The sequence below is a fragment of the Urocitellus parryii genome, chromosome 3 (genome assembly GCF_045843805.1).
Source record: "Urocitellus parryii isolate mUroPar1 chromosome 3, mUroPar1.hap1, whole genome shotgun sequence".
Taxonomy (NCBI): domain Eukaryota; kingdom Metazoa; phylum Chordata; class Mammalia; order Rodentia; family Sciuridae; genus Urocitellus; species Urocitellus parryii.
In genome coordinates this window covers 96,706,810-96,729,545 of record NC_135533.1, presented here as the reverse complement: position 1 = coordinate 96,729,545, position 22,736 = coordinate 96,706,810, and the positions used below count along the sequence as shown (strand labels likewise).

Here is a 22,736-nt window from a genome sequence, read left to right as displayed (position 1 = left end):
TGAGAATCCATCTCACTCCCCTCAGAATGGTAATTATCAAGAATACAAGCAACAGTAAGTGTTGGCGAGGATGTGGGGGAAAAGGTACACTCATACATTGTTGGTAAGACTGCAAATTGGTGCAACAATTCTGGAAAGCAGTATGGAGATTCTTTAGAAAATTTGCAATGGAACAACCATTTGTCCCAGCTAACCTACTCCTCAGTCTATACCCAAAAGATTTAAAATCAGCATACTATAGTGATGCAGCCACATGAATATTAATAACAGCACAATTTACAAAAGCTAAATTGTAGAACCAACCTAGATTCTCTTCAATAGATGAATGGATAAAGAAAATGTGGTATATATTACACAAAGGAATATGACTCAGCCTTAAAGAAGAATGAAATTATGACATTTGCAGGTAAATGGATGGAGTTGGAGAATATCATGCTAAGCTAAGTAAGCCAATCCCAAAACCAATGGCCGAATATTTTCTCTGATATGTTGATGATAATGCTGATCCATAATGGGGGCGGGGGGGCGGGGGCAAGGGAAAGGAAAAATGGAGGAACTTTGGATTGGGTGGAGGGGAGTGAAGGGAGGGAAGGGAGCATGGGAGTTGGAAAATGGCGGAATGAGATAGACATCATTATCCCAAGTATATATATGACTACATGAATGGTGCGACTCTATATCGTGTACAACCAGAAAAATGAAAAATTGTACTCTATTTGTATATAATGAATCAAAATGCATTCTGTGGTCATGTATAACTACTTAAAACAAATTTTTAAAAAACTATGTATGAAGTATACATGCACATACACAACACACAAACACACTCACAAATTACTATTGAGGTATCTGTGATGGGAATATACTTATTTTATTGTATATTTAGCACTATATTTCTTTCCCCAATCCTATAACCAAATTATACCAAACCATGAAATAAAAGATTTTTAAAACATATCAGAAGTTCTTCGTTTAATATATTTGACCTTGTTTGTTCTAAACAAAAAATAAGTAATTGAATTTGAATTTAAATAAGTTTATCTGTTGGAAAGGAAGGAGTAAAGCAATCCTGTTTTGTTAGGTACAAAGCTCTCTCAGAAGTTGGAAAGCTTGACCTAATTTTCTTATGATCAAGCTAATAGTTGGAAAATAACCTAACAGCATTTACTTAAAAAAGAAAAAAAAGACTGCTTCTCTATTAAAGACTTTTATCAAGATACCTCTGGTTTAGGATTACTATGACAAACCTAGAATCTACAGATTTATAGGACATGGGGCATGAGCTAGACAATTATCTGGATATAAAATAAAGATATTTCATGGCCTATAATGCTGCGTTCTATATGAGATAGCCTATATAATTTCTTATATGAAAAAAATCTTCTGCTCTGAACCTGAGAGTTTTATCTATGGTGGTAAGAAAGAATCTGGTTGCCTCTCTCAATATCCAGGAATCTGCTTTACCTGTACCTCTTAATTGCTTATGTCCTTGAAATTATAAATAAAGGTTGATCCTATTAGCACCACCAATTCATGTAAGTCTATGTAATGATCCAATCTTTGGTTCATATGTAAAAATGTTAGAACTGTGTCTGACACACAGTTAAGTTCTCTATACAAATCACCTATGGAAATTATCCACATTATTATCAGTCATTGTTATATCAGACAGTTTCTACTTTGACTCCTTTGAATTTTGCTAAACCTTTCTTTGCAAAAGATATCTTTAAAAAACTCACATTTCCTATTTCATCCAGTTGACATTCATAAATATTCTTATTTATTAATTCCACCTGCTACTGAGTCATTTTTAGAAACTATCCTTTCCTGCAGCATATGCATATACAATGTTAATCATCTTACAAGAGTTCTAAATAATGTTAAAAGAAAATAATTGAGACATTGCAGTGGCTAAAAATTTTCCACTCCTTTTCAACAGAATTTCAAGGAAGATAGTACCATGAGAACAGGGAATATCTAGCAGCCTTCTATTACTATAATCAAAACTTGTGATGTAATGGCTTGAATCAGCAAACTTCAAATTTGTTGTTAGAATTTAAAATTATTTAATGTAAAATTGTGAGATATATATATTATATATATGAATTGTAATACATTCCACTGCCATTTATATTTTTTTTAAAGAGAGAGTGAGAGAGGAGAGGGGAGAGAGAGAGAGAGAGAATTTTTAATATTTATTTTCTAGTTCTCGGCGGACACAACATCTTTGTTGGTATGTGGTGCTGAGGATCGAACCCGGGCCGCAGGCATGTCAGGCGAGCGCGCCACTGCTTGAGCCACATCCCCAGCCCTATATTTTTTAGAATCAATTTTAAAAAGAAATAAACAACATGAGGGTCTATGTAAGTAAAGGGCAAATTTCAACAAGTTTATGTGTAACTAAGTTGATTATATGTATGTAGAACAATCAGTTAAAGCTATTTAAAGGTTTTCTCTATGGTCAAATACTAATGTACTGATATAAAACTAAGGTTTAATCTATATGTTAACCTGAAAGGGATTTCTTAAAACATTAATTTACTCTTAAAAAAAAGTGAGATAAAAGTTCAAATTTAAGTTTATAGACATGTGGTATCTTGCTATAAAATAAATATATTTTATCCTCTTCTCAAATAAGTAGGAAAATTAAGATAATAAATTCGTTAAATTATATTTTAATTTTGTATAACAGGGGATTATATCTGATTAATATAACTACATTATCCAGGATAACAATATGAGATATGTAAACATTTAAAAAATAATAATACTAATTATATAAATCATACAAATGAAATAATATATTACCCCCTATTATAGACAACACTTTCACTGGTAAAAATGACCAAAAGGTCATTCATCACTAATTGAAAGAGATCTACTAACACACTCTAGAATCAGAAATACAAATATATTAAAATAAAACCATGGAAAAAGATAGATCATGCAACTAGCAGCCATAAGAATACTGGAGTAATTATATTCATATCAGAAAATATATTTTAAATACACTTTAAAACAAAAAATATTAGAGAAAAAGAGGGATATTTCATAATAAGAAAAGAGGCAAGACATTGGGAAGATGTAAAAATTATATATGTATACATTGCACCTAACAACAGAACTGCCAAAGTGACAGTTTTGAAGGTAGAAATGGGCAATTCAAGAATAAATAATAGTAAACTGAAATCAGCAAATTTTAATAGTGGATTAAACAACTAAATAGGATATAAATTAAAAATGACAATATAAACCAACAATATCTAACACAGCTAAAAACAACAAATGAACATTTTTCTCAAATACACATAGAACATTCTCTAGGACAGACCATATCCTACAGCATTAAAAATGCTAAAATAAAATTTTAAGTGACTTCATACAAAATATATTCCCAAATCACAACAGGATGAAATTAAACTAACAGAAGTATATTTGGAACTCAAAAATATGTCAACGGTAAAAAACATATTCCCATAATATCAATGAGTAACAGAGGAAATCACATAAGAAATTTTAGAAAATATTTTGAGATGAATGGAAAAAAAACCACAAGATACTATAACTTATGAAATGCAAATAAAGCAGTGCTTGAGGGAAATGTGTCTGCCTATACTAGAAAAGCAAGATCTCAGAACAATAACCTAGTCTTCTACCTTCGGAGGGTGAAAAGGGAGGAACAAACTCTACCCAAAGCAAGAAAAAGGAAGGAAATAATATAGATCAGAGCAAGAAATAATGAAATAAAGAGTAGACAACCAACAGGAAAATTTTTAAAGTTGATTCTTTGAAAAGACCAACAAAATTGACAAAACTTTTAGCTGAATTTTCTAAGTGAAGTGGAGAGGGAGACTTAACTAAAATCAGGAATAAAAGAATATCATTAATGTCCTTTCAGCAATAAAAAGGATTACAGGGGGATTATTGAGCAATTGTATGTCAAAAAGTTAGTAACTTAGATGAAATGACAAATTCCTAACCAGACATAAATGTAAAAACTAACTAAGGAATATATAGAAAAACTGAATGCACAGCTATTAGAAAGATTAAATTAGTAATCAAAAAACTTTCAACAACAAACAAAAAATTCAGGCTCCCCTACCACCACCACTACCAAACATTTAAATAATTAATACTAATTCTTCACAAAATCTTCCAAAAACTCTGGAGAAGGAAACACTTTTCAACTCATTCTTCAGGCTAACATTGTATTGCAACATGATCATCTCAACAGATGCAGAACAAGCATTTACTAAAAATCAACATTTTTCATAATAAAACACTCAACAGACTAGGAATAGAAGTGAACTTATTTAATCTCATAAAGAGCAAAAAAATGAACTTATTTAATCTCATAAAGAGCATAAAAAAATGCAACTAATACCATTCTTAAAGCTGAAAGACTGAATGCTTTTCCCTAAGATTAGGAGCAAGACAAGTACATCCACTCTTACCATTATGGTTTAACTTTATATTAGAGATTTTAGCCAGTGCATTTAAAGAAGAAAAATAAATAAAGAAATGAAGATTGCAAAATGTTAATAAAACCATCTCTGTTTGCAGTGATCATCCTGTATCTAGTAAATCCTAAAGAATCCACTAAGAACCTCTTAGAATTAATAAATCAGTTAGCAAGATTGCAAGACAATACATGAAAGTCTATTGTATTCTACACAAAAGTAATAAACAAGCAAAAAATGAAATGAATAAAATAGTTCCAATTATAATAACATCAAAAAAGAATAAAATACATAGAAGTAAATTTAACAAAAGAGGTACAAATGTATATTCTGACTATAAAACATGTATATTCTAACTATAAAACATGGTAAAAAGAAGTTAAAAACCTAAATAAATAGAAAGACATATTGTGGTCATGAATCAGAAGACTCAATATTCTTAATACAACAATGCTTCCAATGTAATTCCACCTACACAAATCCTAGTTGACATTTTTACAGAAATAAAATATTATCCTAGAATTTATATGGAAACACCAGGGGAAAAAAAGTAGCCAAAATAATCAAGGAAAAGATTGCAAAAAGTTAATAAAACCATCTCTGTTTGCAGTGATCATCCTGTATCATTAATATTCCAATATCAAAACTTACTACAAAACTTTTGTAATAAAGGCAATGTGGTACTAGCATAAGATAAATGCATAAATAATAAAAAATTTTCAGATTTATATGACGTTAGTTCTGATAAGCTTACCAAGATAATAAAATCTGGAAAGAATGCTCTTTTCAATGATTTTATACACACACACACACACACACACACACACAGATATACACACATATACACACACTGTTGGTCATAATATAAATATATAAATTACTACAACCATTATGAGAACCTATGTTGAGTTTCCTCATAATAGCTAAAAAAGGAATAACCAGATGATACAACAATCCAACTTCTGGGTATCTACCTAAAATATAAGAAATCAGTTTGTCAAAAAAATGTCTTCGTTCCCATGTTCACTGCAGCACTACCCACAATAGCCAAGGTATGGACTCTACCTAAGTATCCATCAGCAGATGAATGGATAAAGAAAATGTGATGTACATGCATAATATAATATAATTCAGCCTTTAAAAAGAATAAAAGACTGTCATTTTACAATATAGACAGAATTGGAGATCATAATGCTAAGTGAAAAAAACCAGGCACAGAAAGATATATACCACATGTTCTCACCTATATGTAGAACCTAAAACAATCAAACTCACAAAGCAAAGAGTAGAATGGTGGTTACCAAGGATGAGGGTCAGGGGAAATGAGGAGATGATGGTCAAAGGGCACAAAACTTATTAAATGGGAGGAAGATATTTGTTTCTAAGTTCGGTTGTGTAGCCTGATGAACACAGCTAATAATATAGTATTATACATTTCAAAATTGCTAAGAAAATAAATTTTCAAATGTTCTCACCACAAAATAGTGTTATGTGCTTGAGGTGATGGATATGTTAACTAGCTTGATTTAATTATTCCACACTATTCTCACAAATTATAACTTTACTTTGTACCCCATAATTTTATACAATTATAAATTGTCAATTCACAATTAAAAAAAAAATAAATTAAGCACATAAAAAGTCCTAAACATAATAGTTAAAACTATAAAACAGAAGAAAACAAAGAGTAACTCTTTATGATATTGGATTTGGCAGTGATTTCTTAGATACAACACTATACTATGAGATTCCATTATAAATATATTCCTGTCACTGAAGAATTGTCAGCATGCCAACAAAATAAGGAAATGAAAACAAATTACCACTTAGTGAGCAGGAAGCCCCACAGAGAACCACACTGTGGCTGTAAGTGACTAACTATTCCCAGGTGCAACAAAAGAAAATCTGAGAAGGGACTGTATAGATGTGGGATATGGTGCTCCCTTTCCACATCTGGAACTTCAAGGGAGGCCCACTGCTGCAACAACACAAAACAATGTCTCCCTTCCCCTTAACGGTGAAGAAGTGGGCCAGTACTGTCTATGTCAACAGGTTTGGGGATTCATCCTCAGAATACTTAGTAAAAATCCATTTAAGGGAAAATTGGTAAATAATTGACCTTGTTTAAACAATATACCCAAGAATTACAACCATAATTTATTGGAAGAATTGGACTTAAATTTATATGTAGACTTTTAGAAACTGAACTATATTTTTATTTTAATCCTGGAAAATTAATAGAATTTTTATTTTTTTAGAGAAGCTGCTTTAAATGTATTTAGAGCCTTTATCCTTTTTTGGGGTTATGCTGGGGATTGAACCCAGGTCCTCATGCATGCTAAGCAAATGCTCTATCACTGAGCTATATCTCCAGTATATTTAGACATTTTAATTAATATAGTCCCTTTTGTAAGAAAATTTTGTGATAATCTTCCCATAAAGCTAAGAGATATGTCCCTCATCAACAAGACAAGAAAAAGAAGAGAGTCTAGTTAGAAATTAAAGCACAATAGTTATAGTAAAAAGACAAAGTATTAAATAAAAATATTAAAAGTCTTCACACACACACACACACACACACACACACACACACACTCACTGATCTCAATGTTGTTATCTTTTTTTTTCCTCTCCAAATATTACTTGGCCACAAAAAAAAGAATGACTTTATGGCTTTTTTCCAATAAAATCTGGAGACTATCAGGTTAACTGAAATAAGCCAAGCTCCCCTCCCCCCACAAAAAAAAAGTTGAATGTTCTTTCTGATATGTAGATGCTAACACACAACAAAGGACAGGGGAAGAATATAAGTTCAGTGGATCAATGTTATCTTCTTATACTCCCTTATCCCCCATTCTCTCACATATTCAAAACTCACTAAAACCTGAACATTAGTAGAAAAACTAATAACATATAAATAAAGTATAAAGTTTTTCTTACTTCTTAGTTTTGACATAGTATTATGGTTTTGTAAAATGTTAGCATTAGAGGAAACAGTGAAAAATATAGCATACTATGCTATTTTTACAGCTTTTTATAAGCATAAAACTATTTTATAATTCAAGAGTCAAAAGTTAAACCTGAAATATTTATTTAAAACATAAAATATAATAATATGATGGCAGAAATTTCTTTGGGATTTTGTTTTTTTTAATTATGCAATATAGAGAAAAAGGGGTAAAACACACAACTACCCTGTTATTGCTGCTGCTGTTTGTTTCCTTTACATCACAATTTCCTAAATTATGAATTTAAATTTTTAAAATTATTTCCCAGGCACAAATTAAAACTAACATTTTAAGTCATTTTTTCTATATCTCTTCTCATTACTTTCAGACTTTTCCAAATGAAATAGAAAAGAAAAAGAAAGGAAAAAATCATGTGTTTTTTGAAGTTATTATTTTAAATCTTGTTTTGTTAAAAAGAACATAGAAACTGTAAATCAATTCTGGCTTATGTTCAATAAGGAGTCATTTGAAAACCCATCAAGCATTTTTCTCTTGTTACATTACTCAATCTAATTATTTCATAAAACAACAAAACATTAGAACTTTCTTTTCTTTTTAAGTAGTTGATCTCATTTCCAAAATTTAAAAAAATGATCCTTAAATGCATCTGTGTTTCTGTGTTGAGTCCTTCATTATACTAATAAAGTCTACAGAAAACTTCGTTTTTGTCCTAAAGCTCATGAATTTTTTTTAATTTTTATTTTATAGTTAGACATAATACCTTTATTTCACTCATTTATTTTTTACATAGTGCTGAGGATCAAACCAGGATCCCACACATGCGAGACGAGCGTTCTACCACTGAGCCACAACCCCAGCCCCTCAAGAAATTTTTAATAAACTATTTTCTGAAATATGAATTCTTCAACCTCTGGCCAATTGCAGAACATTTGGAAAGCTCCTTGCCTCTGAGTTTTTTCTTAATTATCAAATGTGCATAAGTATAATATCTACTATATCATTTGGTAGGAGAACTAAATAAGAAAATCAGATAAAAAAACACTTAATGAATGTAAAAATCTGCACAAATGAAATAATAAGATACTAGCAGCCCTGGGAAACCCATCGAAACCACCTGGCAATAATTCAGGGGAAAGAAACAAAGTAAGAATCTCAATCAAGGTCAGAGAAGAGGGGATGGATTCATGAAATTGGAAGGTTGATTTTCTTTTTATCGACTGATTAGAGGGGGTGAAAAATGAAATTGATATGGGGAAACAATCAAAAGCAAATTAAATCTCTTCATACAAAGGTAACAGATTGATTGTGAAAACCACCATTAGCATGACTCTCACCCTAAGTAGTAAGAAAAACATCTTTAGTAGAAGTGCAAAGGACACATAGGAAACAAAGAACAGAGTATGTTTGAATCAAACAAGGGTTTTAGTACACACAGAACAGTCGCCACCATCACTGGTTTCATACTTCATGGGTGCAGACTGCAAATACACAGTATCTGAACTTTCTGTTTCAAATACACCATCTACTGGATTCACTAATCAATGCTAGAAATGTGCTGACAGTGACATTCACATACAAATTTCCACAAAGAAACATTTCCCCTGCATGAAGTAAATTCCATTTAATGTTGAAACACTGGATTCAAAACTAAAGATTCTAACTTTCACTGTCTCATCTAATTAACAGGCAAAAGAAAATCTATCACCTGTGCTTCTCAACGACACTAACAGAGTCCTCCAAACTTAATCATTGTTTTAGAACCTGGGAGGACATTATAGTTTAATACACTTATTGGGAGAACTAGAGAGCAGGAAAGTATATTTGTTGTTTAAAGATCAATCTCTGCTACTTAATGTCAAACATATCCCACACAAGATGGAGAAAAGAGTGTTAGCATTGCAGTGCACTGGATGAAGTGAGGCTACACACGGTGGGAAACACCAAGAGAGAAGTTTCATGTTTCACCTTAGATACTGGTACAGGAAGATTTTTTTTCTTCATCATATCCTGAATGCTCAAAATGCCCAGCCCAACCCTTACCCATAAACCTCCGGCTCAACAAAGCACAAGTCAGAGCCAAAAATACAACAAATTTGGTTCCCGGAAGGAAGGAAGGAAGGAAGGAAGGAAGGAAGGAAGGAAGGAAGGAAGGAAGACTGAGACTATAAAGGCCAGAAGAGACCAAAACCTCTCTAAGCTTGATCCTACATGGACTTACCACATCAGACAGGCAACTTAGTTAACAGGCAACTTATTAAAGTAACAAGTTGAATTTTTATATTCCCTGGATCTCTTATGAATATTTGATTACCAAATATTATCTTCTTTCTAATAAATTAAATCTTTCTATCCTTCCAAACATTTAAAGGCATAACATAGGTATTAGACTTACAGATCTATAACATTCTATAGTCTACTCTTTAAACCACTTTCTCTTTACACAGCCCTTAAAAGAAAACAATTCTTGTTACAGATGAGAAACTAAAGATCAGCTAGATTTTTTTAAATGTGGTAAAATGCTAGAGTCATTTAGTTCATGCTAAGAGCCACAGCCAAGTAATATGATGTATGGCATTTTTGGTTGAAAGGTGACGCCAGCTAGCCATTGAGATGATATGATTATGTTAAGATTTGCATCCATAAGGATATTGGACTCCTGCTGTTCACCTAGGCCTGCTACAGGACTCCTGGAGAGTTCCCATTGGTTGGGGAAGTACAGTAGGAGGGAATTCTGGGGGAGGAACTTCCTCTGGGGTTCCGGGAGAATGCCACATGGGTCTATCGGGATTCTTCCCAGGGGCTTACAGGGCATTGGCGGCAGTTTCAAAAAATAAAGTTTGTTCCTGCTTGAGTGGCTCGTGATTTTGTGCCTAGCCAGACTGCCGCAAGTTCAGAAGTCAAGATGATATCCCAAATCAAATGAGCCCAAATCTGCTGCCTTTGCCACTTTGCTGAATTAATTTGCCTGCTCTAATTAAGGTTACATGATCAAGTTTGGACTTAATAAGCCAGTAAGAAGGTATATTCAGGTTCCTTCATTCCTTAATATTTATGTAATACTTCATGTCTTTTCAAAATGCTTTAACATATCCTATCAAGTTTAACTCTCATTGGAAATGCTGTAAGTATCAACATTATCCCCATTTTATAGATTACAAAAGAAATACTTAGACAATAAAGTAACTTGTCAAAGTCACAGAGAACAAACGGCACAAACTCAAGAATTCTGACTCAAAAACTACTTTTCTTTTTGCTACCACGTTTTCTTCACATATTATTTTATTCAATACTTATCATTTTGTGGGGCTGGGGATGTGGTTAAAATGGTAGCGCGCTCACCTAGCATGTGTGAGGCACTGGATTCGATTCTCAGCACGACATAAAAATAAAAAATAAAATATATTGTGTCCACCTAAAACTAAAAAAAATGAAAAAAATACCTATCATTTTACCTTTTCAGACAATCAGTAAAGAGCAAAAATTTTTAAATATGTGAGTTGAGTTGTCATTTCTACAACTACTGTCAAGAAATGATCAAGCCCTTATATGGGATGGTTTGTTCTATACAATTTGAGTGAACTGCAAACAATCAAATTTATCTTTGGAGAAACATGTTCTATACTACTTAGAAAAATGTAAACCAAAACATTTTCAGAAAATAACTGAGAAATTTCATTCACTGGGAGCCTACTACATTAAAAATATCCAAAACTAAAATTTTTCAAAAATTCCTTAAATACATTAGTTGATTACACTATTTTCTTGTCTAGTGACTAAAAACCATCTAAATCATTTTGACTTAGCTCCCACAGTGTGATGCCTAAAATATCATGTAGTCTGCTGTCCTCATGAGTTTAAATAGGGTAAGACTGGGAGAAAATGGAATGGAAGGTTGGGGAATGTGATATTTTAAGGGAGGGACTAAGAAATAGTTTAAAAATTTATTTTACTTCTGTTCATACTGTTTCTCAACAAAGCATCCAAGTCACAGTTTCAGTATGGTAGCTTTCTGTGCTGTGGATCAAAGCAACAAAAACAAATCTGAAAGCCAATGGCTCTAACTTATGAAACAAAACAATATTCATATTCACATTATTCATATCTATAAATATGCCATCCCATATTTAACAGGCCTCCTCTGAACTCTGTAAAAAATCTCAAACGGTCCTTTGGTCCAACACCCTGTCTTTAGCTGATAAATTTCTAAATCATTTAGGAGAGATGCTAATTCCTCTCTCTTTAGAGATTCCAGATCTCTCAGGATGTTCTAGTAAGGTAAAAGCTCAGAGCTAGCATTATTCTCCAGGTGCTTATCTACATATTAGCTCACTTAACCTTAATGTATCTTTTAGTATATGCCTTAATATTCTTTAAAAGATAATTGAGGCTCAGCGACTTTTTAAAAAATATTCTTTTTAGTTGTAGATGAACACAATATCTTTATTTTATTTGGGTTTTTATTTGTTTTATGTGGTGCTGAGGATCAAACCCAGGGCCTCACACATGCAAGGCAAGCACTCTACACTGAGCCACAACCCCAGCCTCAAGGCTCAGGGACTTTGAGAGAGATTTTCTCAAAGTCCAGGATCTTCCCACCCCACCATGCTGATAAAATCTACATAATCTGTTTCTCTGTACATCACTGTGCTCATTATTCTAGTGGTCAAAAAGTTCCCCATTCAGCTAATTAAAACCTCTTCTCTGATGTGAGCTGATTTTTCTCTTGTTTGTTATTCTAAGAATAATAAAAATAATTATTATACTTCTCCATCAAAACAGATAAAAACAGAAATAATTTCCTTGCCTTAACCAGTGTAAACAAGCCCAATTACTATAGGCTTTCATTGAAGAAACTATTTTATATTCGTGAGAAAATTTGGGTTATTCAATTCATTATCTTCTTGGATTACAAAAATTTTTTTGAAGTATGATAACCCAGAGTGAATATAACACTCTCAGAAGTAACCATTTGCTTAGGGGGGGAAAGTGTATGTGGGAATGGTTACTTCTTTCATAAGATTCAGAGAGAAAAACCATCATATAGAAATTATTAACTTATTTAAATGCTTTTTAATCCTTCCCTCAAACTGAATATTAACAATTATACCTTATTTTTCTCTAATATGCACAAACCAGAAATTCTATATTCACATATTCTGAGTATGAAGTTTAGATTAAATGGTCTCCCAGTTAAAAAGACTCCTTTTCTTTCTAAATGTGTACCTTAAATAACTCTAGAAGGAATCTCAAACTATGGCTACCATGTAACAGCCTCATATTATCAAATTGAAGTTGAAATCTTCCCGGATCAACTAAAAGTTCCAAATTCATAACAAATAATCAATGAACACCAAATCATAGTGGATCTGTGTTATACTCCAGGGATACAAAGGAAATATCCCAAAGACCTTCTCCCTGAATCAGACCACTTATTTCTAAAGAAGGCACACAGGCATACAATTAGCAGCATAAATCAAATTATACAGGAGCAAGGAAAGAAGCAGCAAAATATGCCTAAGAAAGCTAAAAAATGAGAAAAGTCATACGGGATGAACAGAACTCCTGCATACTCTGTAATGCATTCAATAAGCACTACCGCCATTTTGAAAGAAGAAATTTAGATTTGCAAGCCCATCTCATACATGAAGGATGTTTACCAACTCTTCTCCAAGCACAAAATGCTAATAAAACTTGTCCCATGGGCTGGGATTGTGGCTTAGTGTTAGAACGCTCACCTAGCACATGCAAGGCCCTGGGTTCAATCCTCAGTATCACACAAAAATAAATAAATAAAATAAGGGTATTGTGCCCAAGTACAACTAAAAAATAAATATTAAAAAAAAAAAAAAACTTGTCCCACACATTCATTTTAAAACTCATCAGGAGTTTTCCTACCCCAGATGTAAACCATTACTAACCTAGAATACTTCAAGCTCAGAACTCACATAGTAAAGAGACCAACCATTCTACTTTGTCACAGTTATAGACAGGAGCAGGGGAAGTAGGGAGAATTGAATGACTAAATGCGTAGGAAAAATGGGGGGCTTAAAAGTTTAAGAGAGCTAATAAAATCAAGGAATTTGCAATCAAACAAAGATCCCAAAATTGAATCTTTATATAAATATAAAATGTGATCATCCGAGTGGGTTAATCAAATGACTATTAGTGAGTGAAGATAACCATAAAACCGGCATTTGAATAAGACTACAATAGCACGGTTTCACACATAACTCATCTGGATGCTTCTACCATTGTTTGACAATGATATTTTTTCTTTTGTTGTATATATTTAGCATGTACAACATGCTGTTTTGAAATACATATAACATGTAGAATGGATAAATTGAACTAATTAAGATAGATACTACTTCACACATTTATCACTTTTAAGGTAAAAACACAATCTAGTCTGCAATTTTCAAGAAAATAATACAAGCAGGGCACAATGGTGCACATCTGTAATCCCAGTGACTTGGAAGCCTGAAGCAGGAGGATCAATCACAAGTTCAAGGCCAACCTCAACAACTTAATGATACCTTGTCTCAAAATAAAAAATAAAAAAGTGCTGGAGTTATAGCTTAGTGATAGAGCACAACTGGATTTTATCCCCAGTACCACCAAAAAAATGAAAGAAGAAGCCTCAGACACTGCCCCTGGTCTGGAGTTTGCAGGAAGTGGAACAGCCAAGGATGCACACCCTCCAACTGAGAACAATTTGAAAAAAATAAATGCATGTATAATATACCAATCTAAGGTCTCTTTCTTTATTGGTATTCATGTATACTTAAGTGACCTTTTGTCCTACAACATTAAAATAAACCATTTATTTTTACTTCAATATTTCCTCCTTTAGGGAAAAAAAGACTTTTTTAACATTTCTCTGAGATGTTTTAATTTGTTGACATTTTTCTGGCATTTTTGGTGCCTACAAACTAACTCAGTATTACAAATTCAGGTACACTAATACTATATGTAGATGAATTACAATGATCTACCTGCTCTGCAATGTGGAAGAAGAATAAGCATATCTCAAAATAACGATATAACCAACGTGAAGAAATAAAAAGAAACAATGTTATTTCTGAAAAACTGGGACTGTGTGTGTACACACAATTGTGAAATCTATGACTAGAACCCCAAAAGAGGTTTTAGAATTTGAGAACTGTTGCAAGCCTATGAAAGTTTCACAGATCTCTTTCTCTCTCTCAATATCTCCCTCCATATCTCCCCTCCCTCTGAGTTTCCTTCCATTATGGGTCAAATGTGAAAACAGCAAGGTAGAACTACATCATGATATAATTTCTATAGAATAACAGCTAAAATAGCAAATGAGCACCAATAACAAATATCAGAAGTATGAATGTTAGTCACTGGGGACTGACTTTACTCCCATACAATTCTATTTAAACTAATTAAACTAAATTAAGCAGTGAATACAGGCCATCAACAAATCGGTTTGTAAAGCGGGAAAACATGTTACCTTATTTTCTCTAAATTTATTTGAAATTTTACCAAACTAACCTGGAACTTAGTGGCTTTAACACATGTAAATGTATTTACACATTCAGTAAATTGATATTTTGAATTAGGAAAACTACATTCCAGAATGTAGATTCGGGGGTTCAGAAACAACCAGCCCCTGGCCTTAAAGAATTTTACATGTTAAAAGTGAAAATAATAAATAAACTAATAAGAATAAGATGAAACTTATCTTAAAATTGGCATTTAAATAAGATAATTTTTAAAAGTTTACATTTGTAAACTTCGCATACAAATGTAAGTACTATGAAAAAAAGAAAAAGAAGGCTAAGGGGTTGGAGAGTAACTGGAAATATTATGGTAATGGGCAGACAAGCTACCAATGATGTCACCCTTTCAGGACTGAACCTCCGTGTAGGAAAATAATTCGAGAGTCCATTTATTGAGCACTTACTCTTATTAGGAACTACAATAGGTACAATTTTTACAACCACCATGAAAAATAGACATGTTCTCCATCTCACAGATGGATAAAGGCTTACAGTAACTTGTCTAAAGTTACCAGCATTTCAAATGGCAGAGCCTAGATCTGAACTCTGTATAACTCCAAAGCACATAGTCTTCTTGCTATATCACACACTATTCCAATCAAAATCAGAATACCTCACTATTTTCAAACTTCAATACATTACCACAGTTCTATTATTCATTAGTGTTAGTAAATTTTAATAAAGTTAATAGCTATTATACACTATATTTCTAAGAGGCATTGGGAAATACAAAGAATCATATGCTATAAATTCTAAAAAGGTACTACTTTGAAAATTACTATTTATCACTTCTATAGCAAATATACTTGAAAATTTTCAACAATATTTGTCATGTTTCACAAAATATCTTACATTGATTTATGCGTGTTGATTTTATATCCTGCCACTTTGCTGAATTCATTTATTAGCTCTAATAGCTTCTCTGTAGACCCTTTTGGGTCTGCTAGGTATAGAATCATATCATCTGCAAATAGTGATAATTTAAGTTCTTTTCCAATTTTTATGCCTTTAATTTCTTTCGTCTGTCTAATTGCTCTTGCCAGTGTTTCGAGGACTATGTTGAACAGAAGTGGTGAGAGAGGGCATCCCTGTCTTGTACCAGATCTTAGAGGGAATGCCTTCAATTTTTCTCCATTCAGAATGATGCTGGCCTGTGGCTTATCATAGATTGCTTTTACAATGTTGAGGTATGATCCTGTTATCCCTAATTTTTCTAGAGTTTTGAACATAAAGGGATGCTGTACTTTGTCGAATGCTTTTTCTGCGTCTATCGAGACTATCATATGGTTCTTATTTTTTAGTCTATTGATGTGGTGGATAACATTTATTGATTTCCGTATATTGAACCAGCCTTGCATCCCATGGATGAATCCTACTTGATCATGGTGTATAATTTTTTTGATATGTATTTGAATCCGGTTCGCCAGAATTTTATTGAGAATTTTTGCGTCAAGGTTCATTAGAGATATTGGTCTGTAGTTTTCTTTCTTTGAAGTGTCTTTGTCTGGTTTCGGAATCAGGGTGATGTTGGCCTCGTAGAATGAATTTGGAAGTTCTCCCTCTTTTTCTATTTCCTGAAATAGCTTGAAAAGTATTGGTGTTAGTTCCTCTTTAAAGGTTTTGTAAAACTCTGCTGTATACCCATCCGGTCCTGGGCTTTTCTTAGTTGGTAGTCTTTTGATGGTTTCTTCTATTTCTTCTATTGTTATTGGTCTGTTTAGGTTGTCTATATCCTCCTGGTTCAATCTGGGCAGATTGTAAGACTTAAGGAATTTATCTATGCCTTCACTATCTTCTATTTTCAGCGACAAATCCTCTGAAACGGAAATGAGGACAACTACTCCATTCACAATATCCCCCCAAAAAATAAAATACTTGGGAATCAACCTAACAAAAGAGGTGAAAGATTTATACAATGAAAATTACAAAACCCTAAAGAAAGACATAGAAGAAGACCTTAGAAGATGGAAAAATATACCCTGCTCATGGATAGGCAGATCCAACATCATCAAAATGGCGATATTACCAAAAGTTCTCTATAAGTTCAATGCAATGCCAATCAAAATCCCAGCTGCATTTCTTGTAGAAATAGATAAAAGAATCATGAAATTCATATGGAATAATAAAAGACCCAGAATAGCAAAAACAATACTAAGCAGGAAGTGTGAATCAGGCGGTATAGCGATACCAGACTTCAAACTATACTACAGAGCAATAGTAACGAAAACAGCATGGTACTGGTACCAAAACAGGCGGGTGGACCAATGGTATAGAATAGAGGACACAGTAACCAATCCACAAAACTACAACTATCTTATATTTGATAAAGGGGCTAAAAGCATGCAATGGAGGAAGGATAGCATCTTCAACAAATGGTGCTGGGAAAACTGGAAATCCATTTGCATCAAAATGAATCTGAATCCCTATCTCTCGCCTTGCACAAAAGTTAACTCAAAATGGATCAAGGAGCTTGATATTAAATCAGAGACACGGCATCTGATAGAAGAAAAAGTTGGTTATGATCTACATACTGTGGGAGCAGGCTCCAAATTCCTCAATAGGACACCCATAGCGCAAGAGTTAACAACTAGAATCAACAAATGGGACTTACTCAAACTAAAAAGTTTTTTCTCAGCAAAAGAAACAATAAGAGAGATAAACAGGGAGCCTACATCCTGGGAACAAATCTTTACTCCACACACTTCAGATAGAGCCCTAATAACCAGAATATATAAAGAACTCAAAAAATTAGACAATAAGACAACAAGTAACCCAATCAATAAATGGGCAAAGGACCTGAACAGACACTTCTCAGAAGAGGACATACAATCAATCAATAAGTACATGAAAAAATGCTCACCATCGCTAGCAGTCAGAGAAATGCAAATCAAAACTACCCTAAGATACCATCTCACTCCAGTAAGATTGGCAGCCATTAGGAAGTCAAACAACAATAAGTGCTGGAGAGGATGTGGGGAAAAGGGCACTCTTGTTCATTGCTGGTGGGACTGCAAATTGGTGCAGCCAATTTGGAAAGCAGTATGGAGATTTCTTGGAAAGCTGGGAATGGAACCACCATTTGACCCAGCTATTCCCCTTCTCGGTCTATTCCCTAAAGACCTAATAAGAGCATGCTACAGGGACACTGCTACATCGATGTTCATAGCAGCACAATTCACGATAGCAAGATTGTGGAATCAGCCTAGATGCCCTTCAATAGATGAATGGATTAAAAAAATGTGGCATTTATACACAATGGAGTATTACTCTGCATTTAAAAATGACAAAATCATAGAATTTGGAGGGAAATGGATGGCATTAGAGCAGATTATGCTAAGTGAAGCTAGTCAATCTTTAAAAAACAAATACCAAATGACTCCTCTGATATAAGGGGAGGAAACAAGGACAGGGTAGGGACGAAGAGCTTGAGACGAAGATTTTCATTAACAGTGTTGAGAGGTGGGAGGGAAAGGAAACGAGAAGGGGAATCGCATGGAAATGGAAGGCGATCCTCAGGGTTATACAAAATGACATATAAGAGGAAAGGAAGGGTAAGACAAGATAATTCAAATGGAAGAAGTGATTTACAGTAGAAGGGGTAGAGAGAGAAAAGGGGAGGGGAGGGGAGGGGAGGGGGGATAGTAGAGAATAATATAGACAGCAGAATACATCAGACACTAGAAAGGCAATATGTCAATCAATGGAAGGGTAACTGATGTGATGCAGCAATCTGTATACGGGATAAAATTGGGAGTTCATAACTCATTTGAATCAAACTGTGAAATATGATGTATGAGGAACTATGTAATGTTTTGAACGACCAACAATAAAAAAAAAAAGAATCAAAAAAAAAAAAAAACAAAATATCTTACATTGTTTGGAAGTTACCTCAACACATTTTCATAACACAATTATAGTTTATCAAAGTATAGTTTCATCCTTAGAGTTTTTATTATAGTTAAATAATAAAATAATAAATAATTCAAATGTTTCATTATTTGAAACATTATTTCATTCAAGAAAATTCAAGCAAAATTGAAAAATCCTCCAGTTTTCTGTAGTAAACAGCACATTAAAGCAGAATCCTACCAACTCATTTGTACTCACAAACATCTTTATCTCTGTTGTTTTGGTTTTTTGTTGATAATGTGATTGTCTGTTAGGTCATACAAATTGGTCCATTTAACAACCAAACGACAACAGGGGATAACTAGTAACTTTGAAGGTCAAAGTTCAAGAAAAGAAATTAAGATTGAGGTGCTACCCATATGAAACAGACCCTCTCTGCATCTTCCTTGCCCAAATGATACTGAGGGGAAAAAAGCATCAAAAATCTCTAAGCGAGGTAAGAGCACAATAAAAATAGGAAATAGATGACACTGGGAAAAGTCACAAAAATACCTTTAAAGGAGAAAGACTCAGGTACAGAGCCATGAACAAAGGTGCTGGCAGGATTTGCCAGTAACATTCACACAGGAGTGGGCTCACCCTTAGCTGGATGGAGTAGGCCTAGCTAGCACAGATAATTGATTGGGTCTCATAAAGGAATCTAAACTCTGAACCCAGAAGAGACTGTTCTCAGCCCTTCATGGCTTGGCTTCCTACCACAACTTCTCTGCAGCCTCATCCCAGTTCTACTCCTTACCTCATGCAACTACAAATTGGGGAAATTATTGTCTTAGAACATAATTTAAATGTCATGAGACTTTCAAGAAGGATTAGAGAGTGCTTACTAAACAAAAGTATTTAAGTATAATTATAAACTAAACCTTGTCTAAGTACAAATATTTAATCAGCAACAGTCAAGAAGAGATAGGTGGGAAGGTAGAGGGAAGAAATGTAGGAATGCTAATCATTTTTCATAACATGAACTCAATCCATGATGTTTAAAATTGAAAATGTAGGTTAAAAGCATGAAACAACTCTAATTAATCTTATGGGTTTCCATAATCTCTTGTCTCAACCTCAAAACTATTTTCTAGTAACAATTTCTTTTGTTAAGATGAAATAATTTAGCTAAATTTAAGCAATAACTTCCACTTCAACTAGCTGCTTCTCTGTTAAACTCAATTAAATTTAATACTTATTTGCTTTATATTAGCAAGAATATTATGATCTCATCCTCATAAAATTATTTTTATTCATCATGCCCTCTGAGTATTGCCCACATGTAAGCATAAGCAGATGTCTGGTCTAATACTCTCCAAAATTTAAGTAGGAACTTCTAAATGGTAAGATTAAGACCATTTGTTATTTTCTTTTCTGTTATTTTCTGTATTTCTTAACTTTTAAAATATATGTGTGTTGTCTATAAAATAATTAATTTTAAAAGTATAAATAAAACTGAGGAAATGAATTTATTCCACCATTAACTCTGACTAATCAATGGCCTGCTGTGTTTAAGCTGTATCATCTTAGGTATATAAGTTAAGGAAAAGTTGATTATTTAACATAGGCTATTTAATTTTTTATTTGATATTAACATTTATAATAAATAAATAAGATCAAGATCAAGATATCCTGATATGTCATAAGAAATATATCTGATATGCCTATGAATTTGTAACCCCTATAGGATTTAATAAACATGGAGTTTTCCACTCAACACAAGAGACACAAAATTAATTATGACACATTTTTAGGGAACATATATTTCAACCAGTTAGCAAATATAGTAGATTTGTCTGTGTGTGTGTGTGTGCGTGTGTGTGTGTGTGTGTTGAGAAGGGTCACATCTCTAGTTGTTTTATTTACACAGATCTTTCAAAGTTACATAGGTCCTTATTCTCAGACTTTGCTGATAGGAGTGTAAATTGGCTCATTCTTATTTAGTATCAACATCTACCAAATGTAAAATGAACAAATCCTTTGACACAACAGTCCTGTATTTGGGATTTTTCCTACAGATATAATTGTATATGTATAAAACGATAGGTGTAAAGATAGTAATCTTAAGGTAATAGTAAAATAATAGAAAACAGCTAAATATCCAGCAAGTGTACTGATACAGAATAATCTCCAATATATATGGAGCAAAATAAAAGAATAGTACAAAATGTTTAGTTCAGTTAACTCTAAAAATAAAAATCAAAAATATAGATAGAATAAAACTGAAGGCAGACAACAATTTCTTTAAGATGACAATAAAAGAATAATGATAAAAGGAAAAAATAATTTAACTTAAAATTTAAAACTTATCAAAAGATACCATTTTGAGAGTAAAATATAAGCCCCAGATGAGGAGAAAATATCAGTTCATTTTGACATCTGACAAATACTTATATTCAAAACATAGAAAGTAATCCTTTAAATCACTGAGCAAAAGACTAACTCAGATATAAAAAAAATGGTCAGTTGTATATGCAATTCACATAGACATTGAAATTGCAACAAAGTATATCTAAATTGCAACTAAATATATGAAAAAAATGTTTATCTTTACTAATCTGGGAAATGTGAATTCAAATCACAATGTAAAATCACAACATACCCACTATAAAAAATGGCTCAAAATTAAAAGATTATATTGTCAAGAGTTGATAAAGGAATTCAAAACTGTCAATCCTACTAATAAGGAATAAACTCTTCGGTTTTGGAAAACTGGCAGTCTACTAAAGTTAAAACTATTTTGAAACTGTGGCCCATCAGTTCTACTCCTAAATATTTCAAGGGAAATGGGTGTATATGTCCAGCAAAAGACATTCCAAAGAATGTTCATAGGCATTTAATTCATAATAGGCAAAAACTGGAAACAATTGAAATGCTCATCAATAAAACATTTAATAAATTGGGGTATGTTCATATAGTAGAATACTGTACAGCAACAAAAACACGCTAATGATTCACACAAGTGAATGAACCTCTAAAATATTATGTTATGCTAAAGAAGCATATATCTTATGCTTAGATAGATAACATATTATGTGGTTCTATCCAAGACGTTCAAGAAAAGGTAGAACCGGTCTACAGTATTAGAAGTTAAAACAGTAGCTACCTCTGGGAGGAGATGATATACTTGGGAAGACACATAAAGAAACATTCTGGAGTGATGTAAATATGCTGCTTTGAACTAAGTTGCATTTTTCCAGTTGTATTTTATTTTTGTAAAAATTTAAAAAAATCACTGAATCATATGCTTAAGATTTTTAACTATAATGTATGTAAATTTACCTCATTTTTTGTAAATGAATTTTTAAAAGATTGAAAAACTATGCCACCAAGTGTGTTTTTTTCAAAATAGGGGAAGGGTATTTTGGATTTTGAATAGAATATTTCTGAAAGAATGCAAAAAGTAAGCAACAATACTAGATTGCCTCTAAGGAGAAGGTGAGTTGGGTCAGAGGAAATAAGGTTTATATTGTAGACTCCTAGATATAGGGGGAAAAAGGCCCTGTTTGTGTCACACTGTTAGTAGATAGAAAGCCCTCTTACACTCTTAAAAATGTCCTATTTTGTATGACAAAGTGTATGGTCAACCTACTTATATGACTTTTGGATTTAGTATTACATGAATGTATAACATCTTTTTTATTAAATAAAATGTTAAAGAAAATACAATACAGTGCCTTTGACAGCAATTTAAGAACATTTTTTCTTTGTGTAATTATATGCATTTCCTTGGTTCTTATAAGGTAAAACAAATATCTAGGAAGCTCGTTAACCTGATTTAATTCAACCTGCATGCTTGGGTCAAACTAATCTTAAGAAGCACAGCTTTCATCATATCATTCCCCTTCTAAAAAAAAAAAAAATTACCTAACTATACTGTGAGCAAACTA

General features: G+C 32.8%; 1 protein-coding gene across 1 annotated transcript in view; it reads right to left on the bottom strand.

The window, feature by feature from the left end:
• Positions 1-22,736, bottom strand: part of Sugct (succinyl-CoA:glutarate-CoA transferase) — a 694,122-nt gene that overhangs the window by 560,579 nt on the left and 110,807 nt on the right. The window lies entirely within an intron of this gene.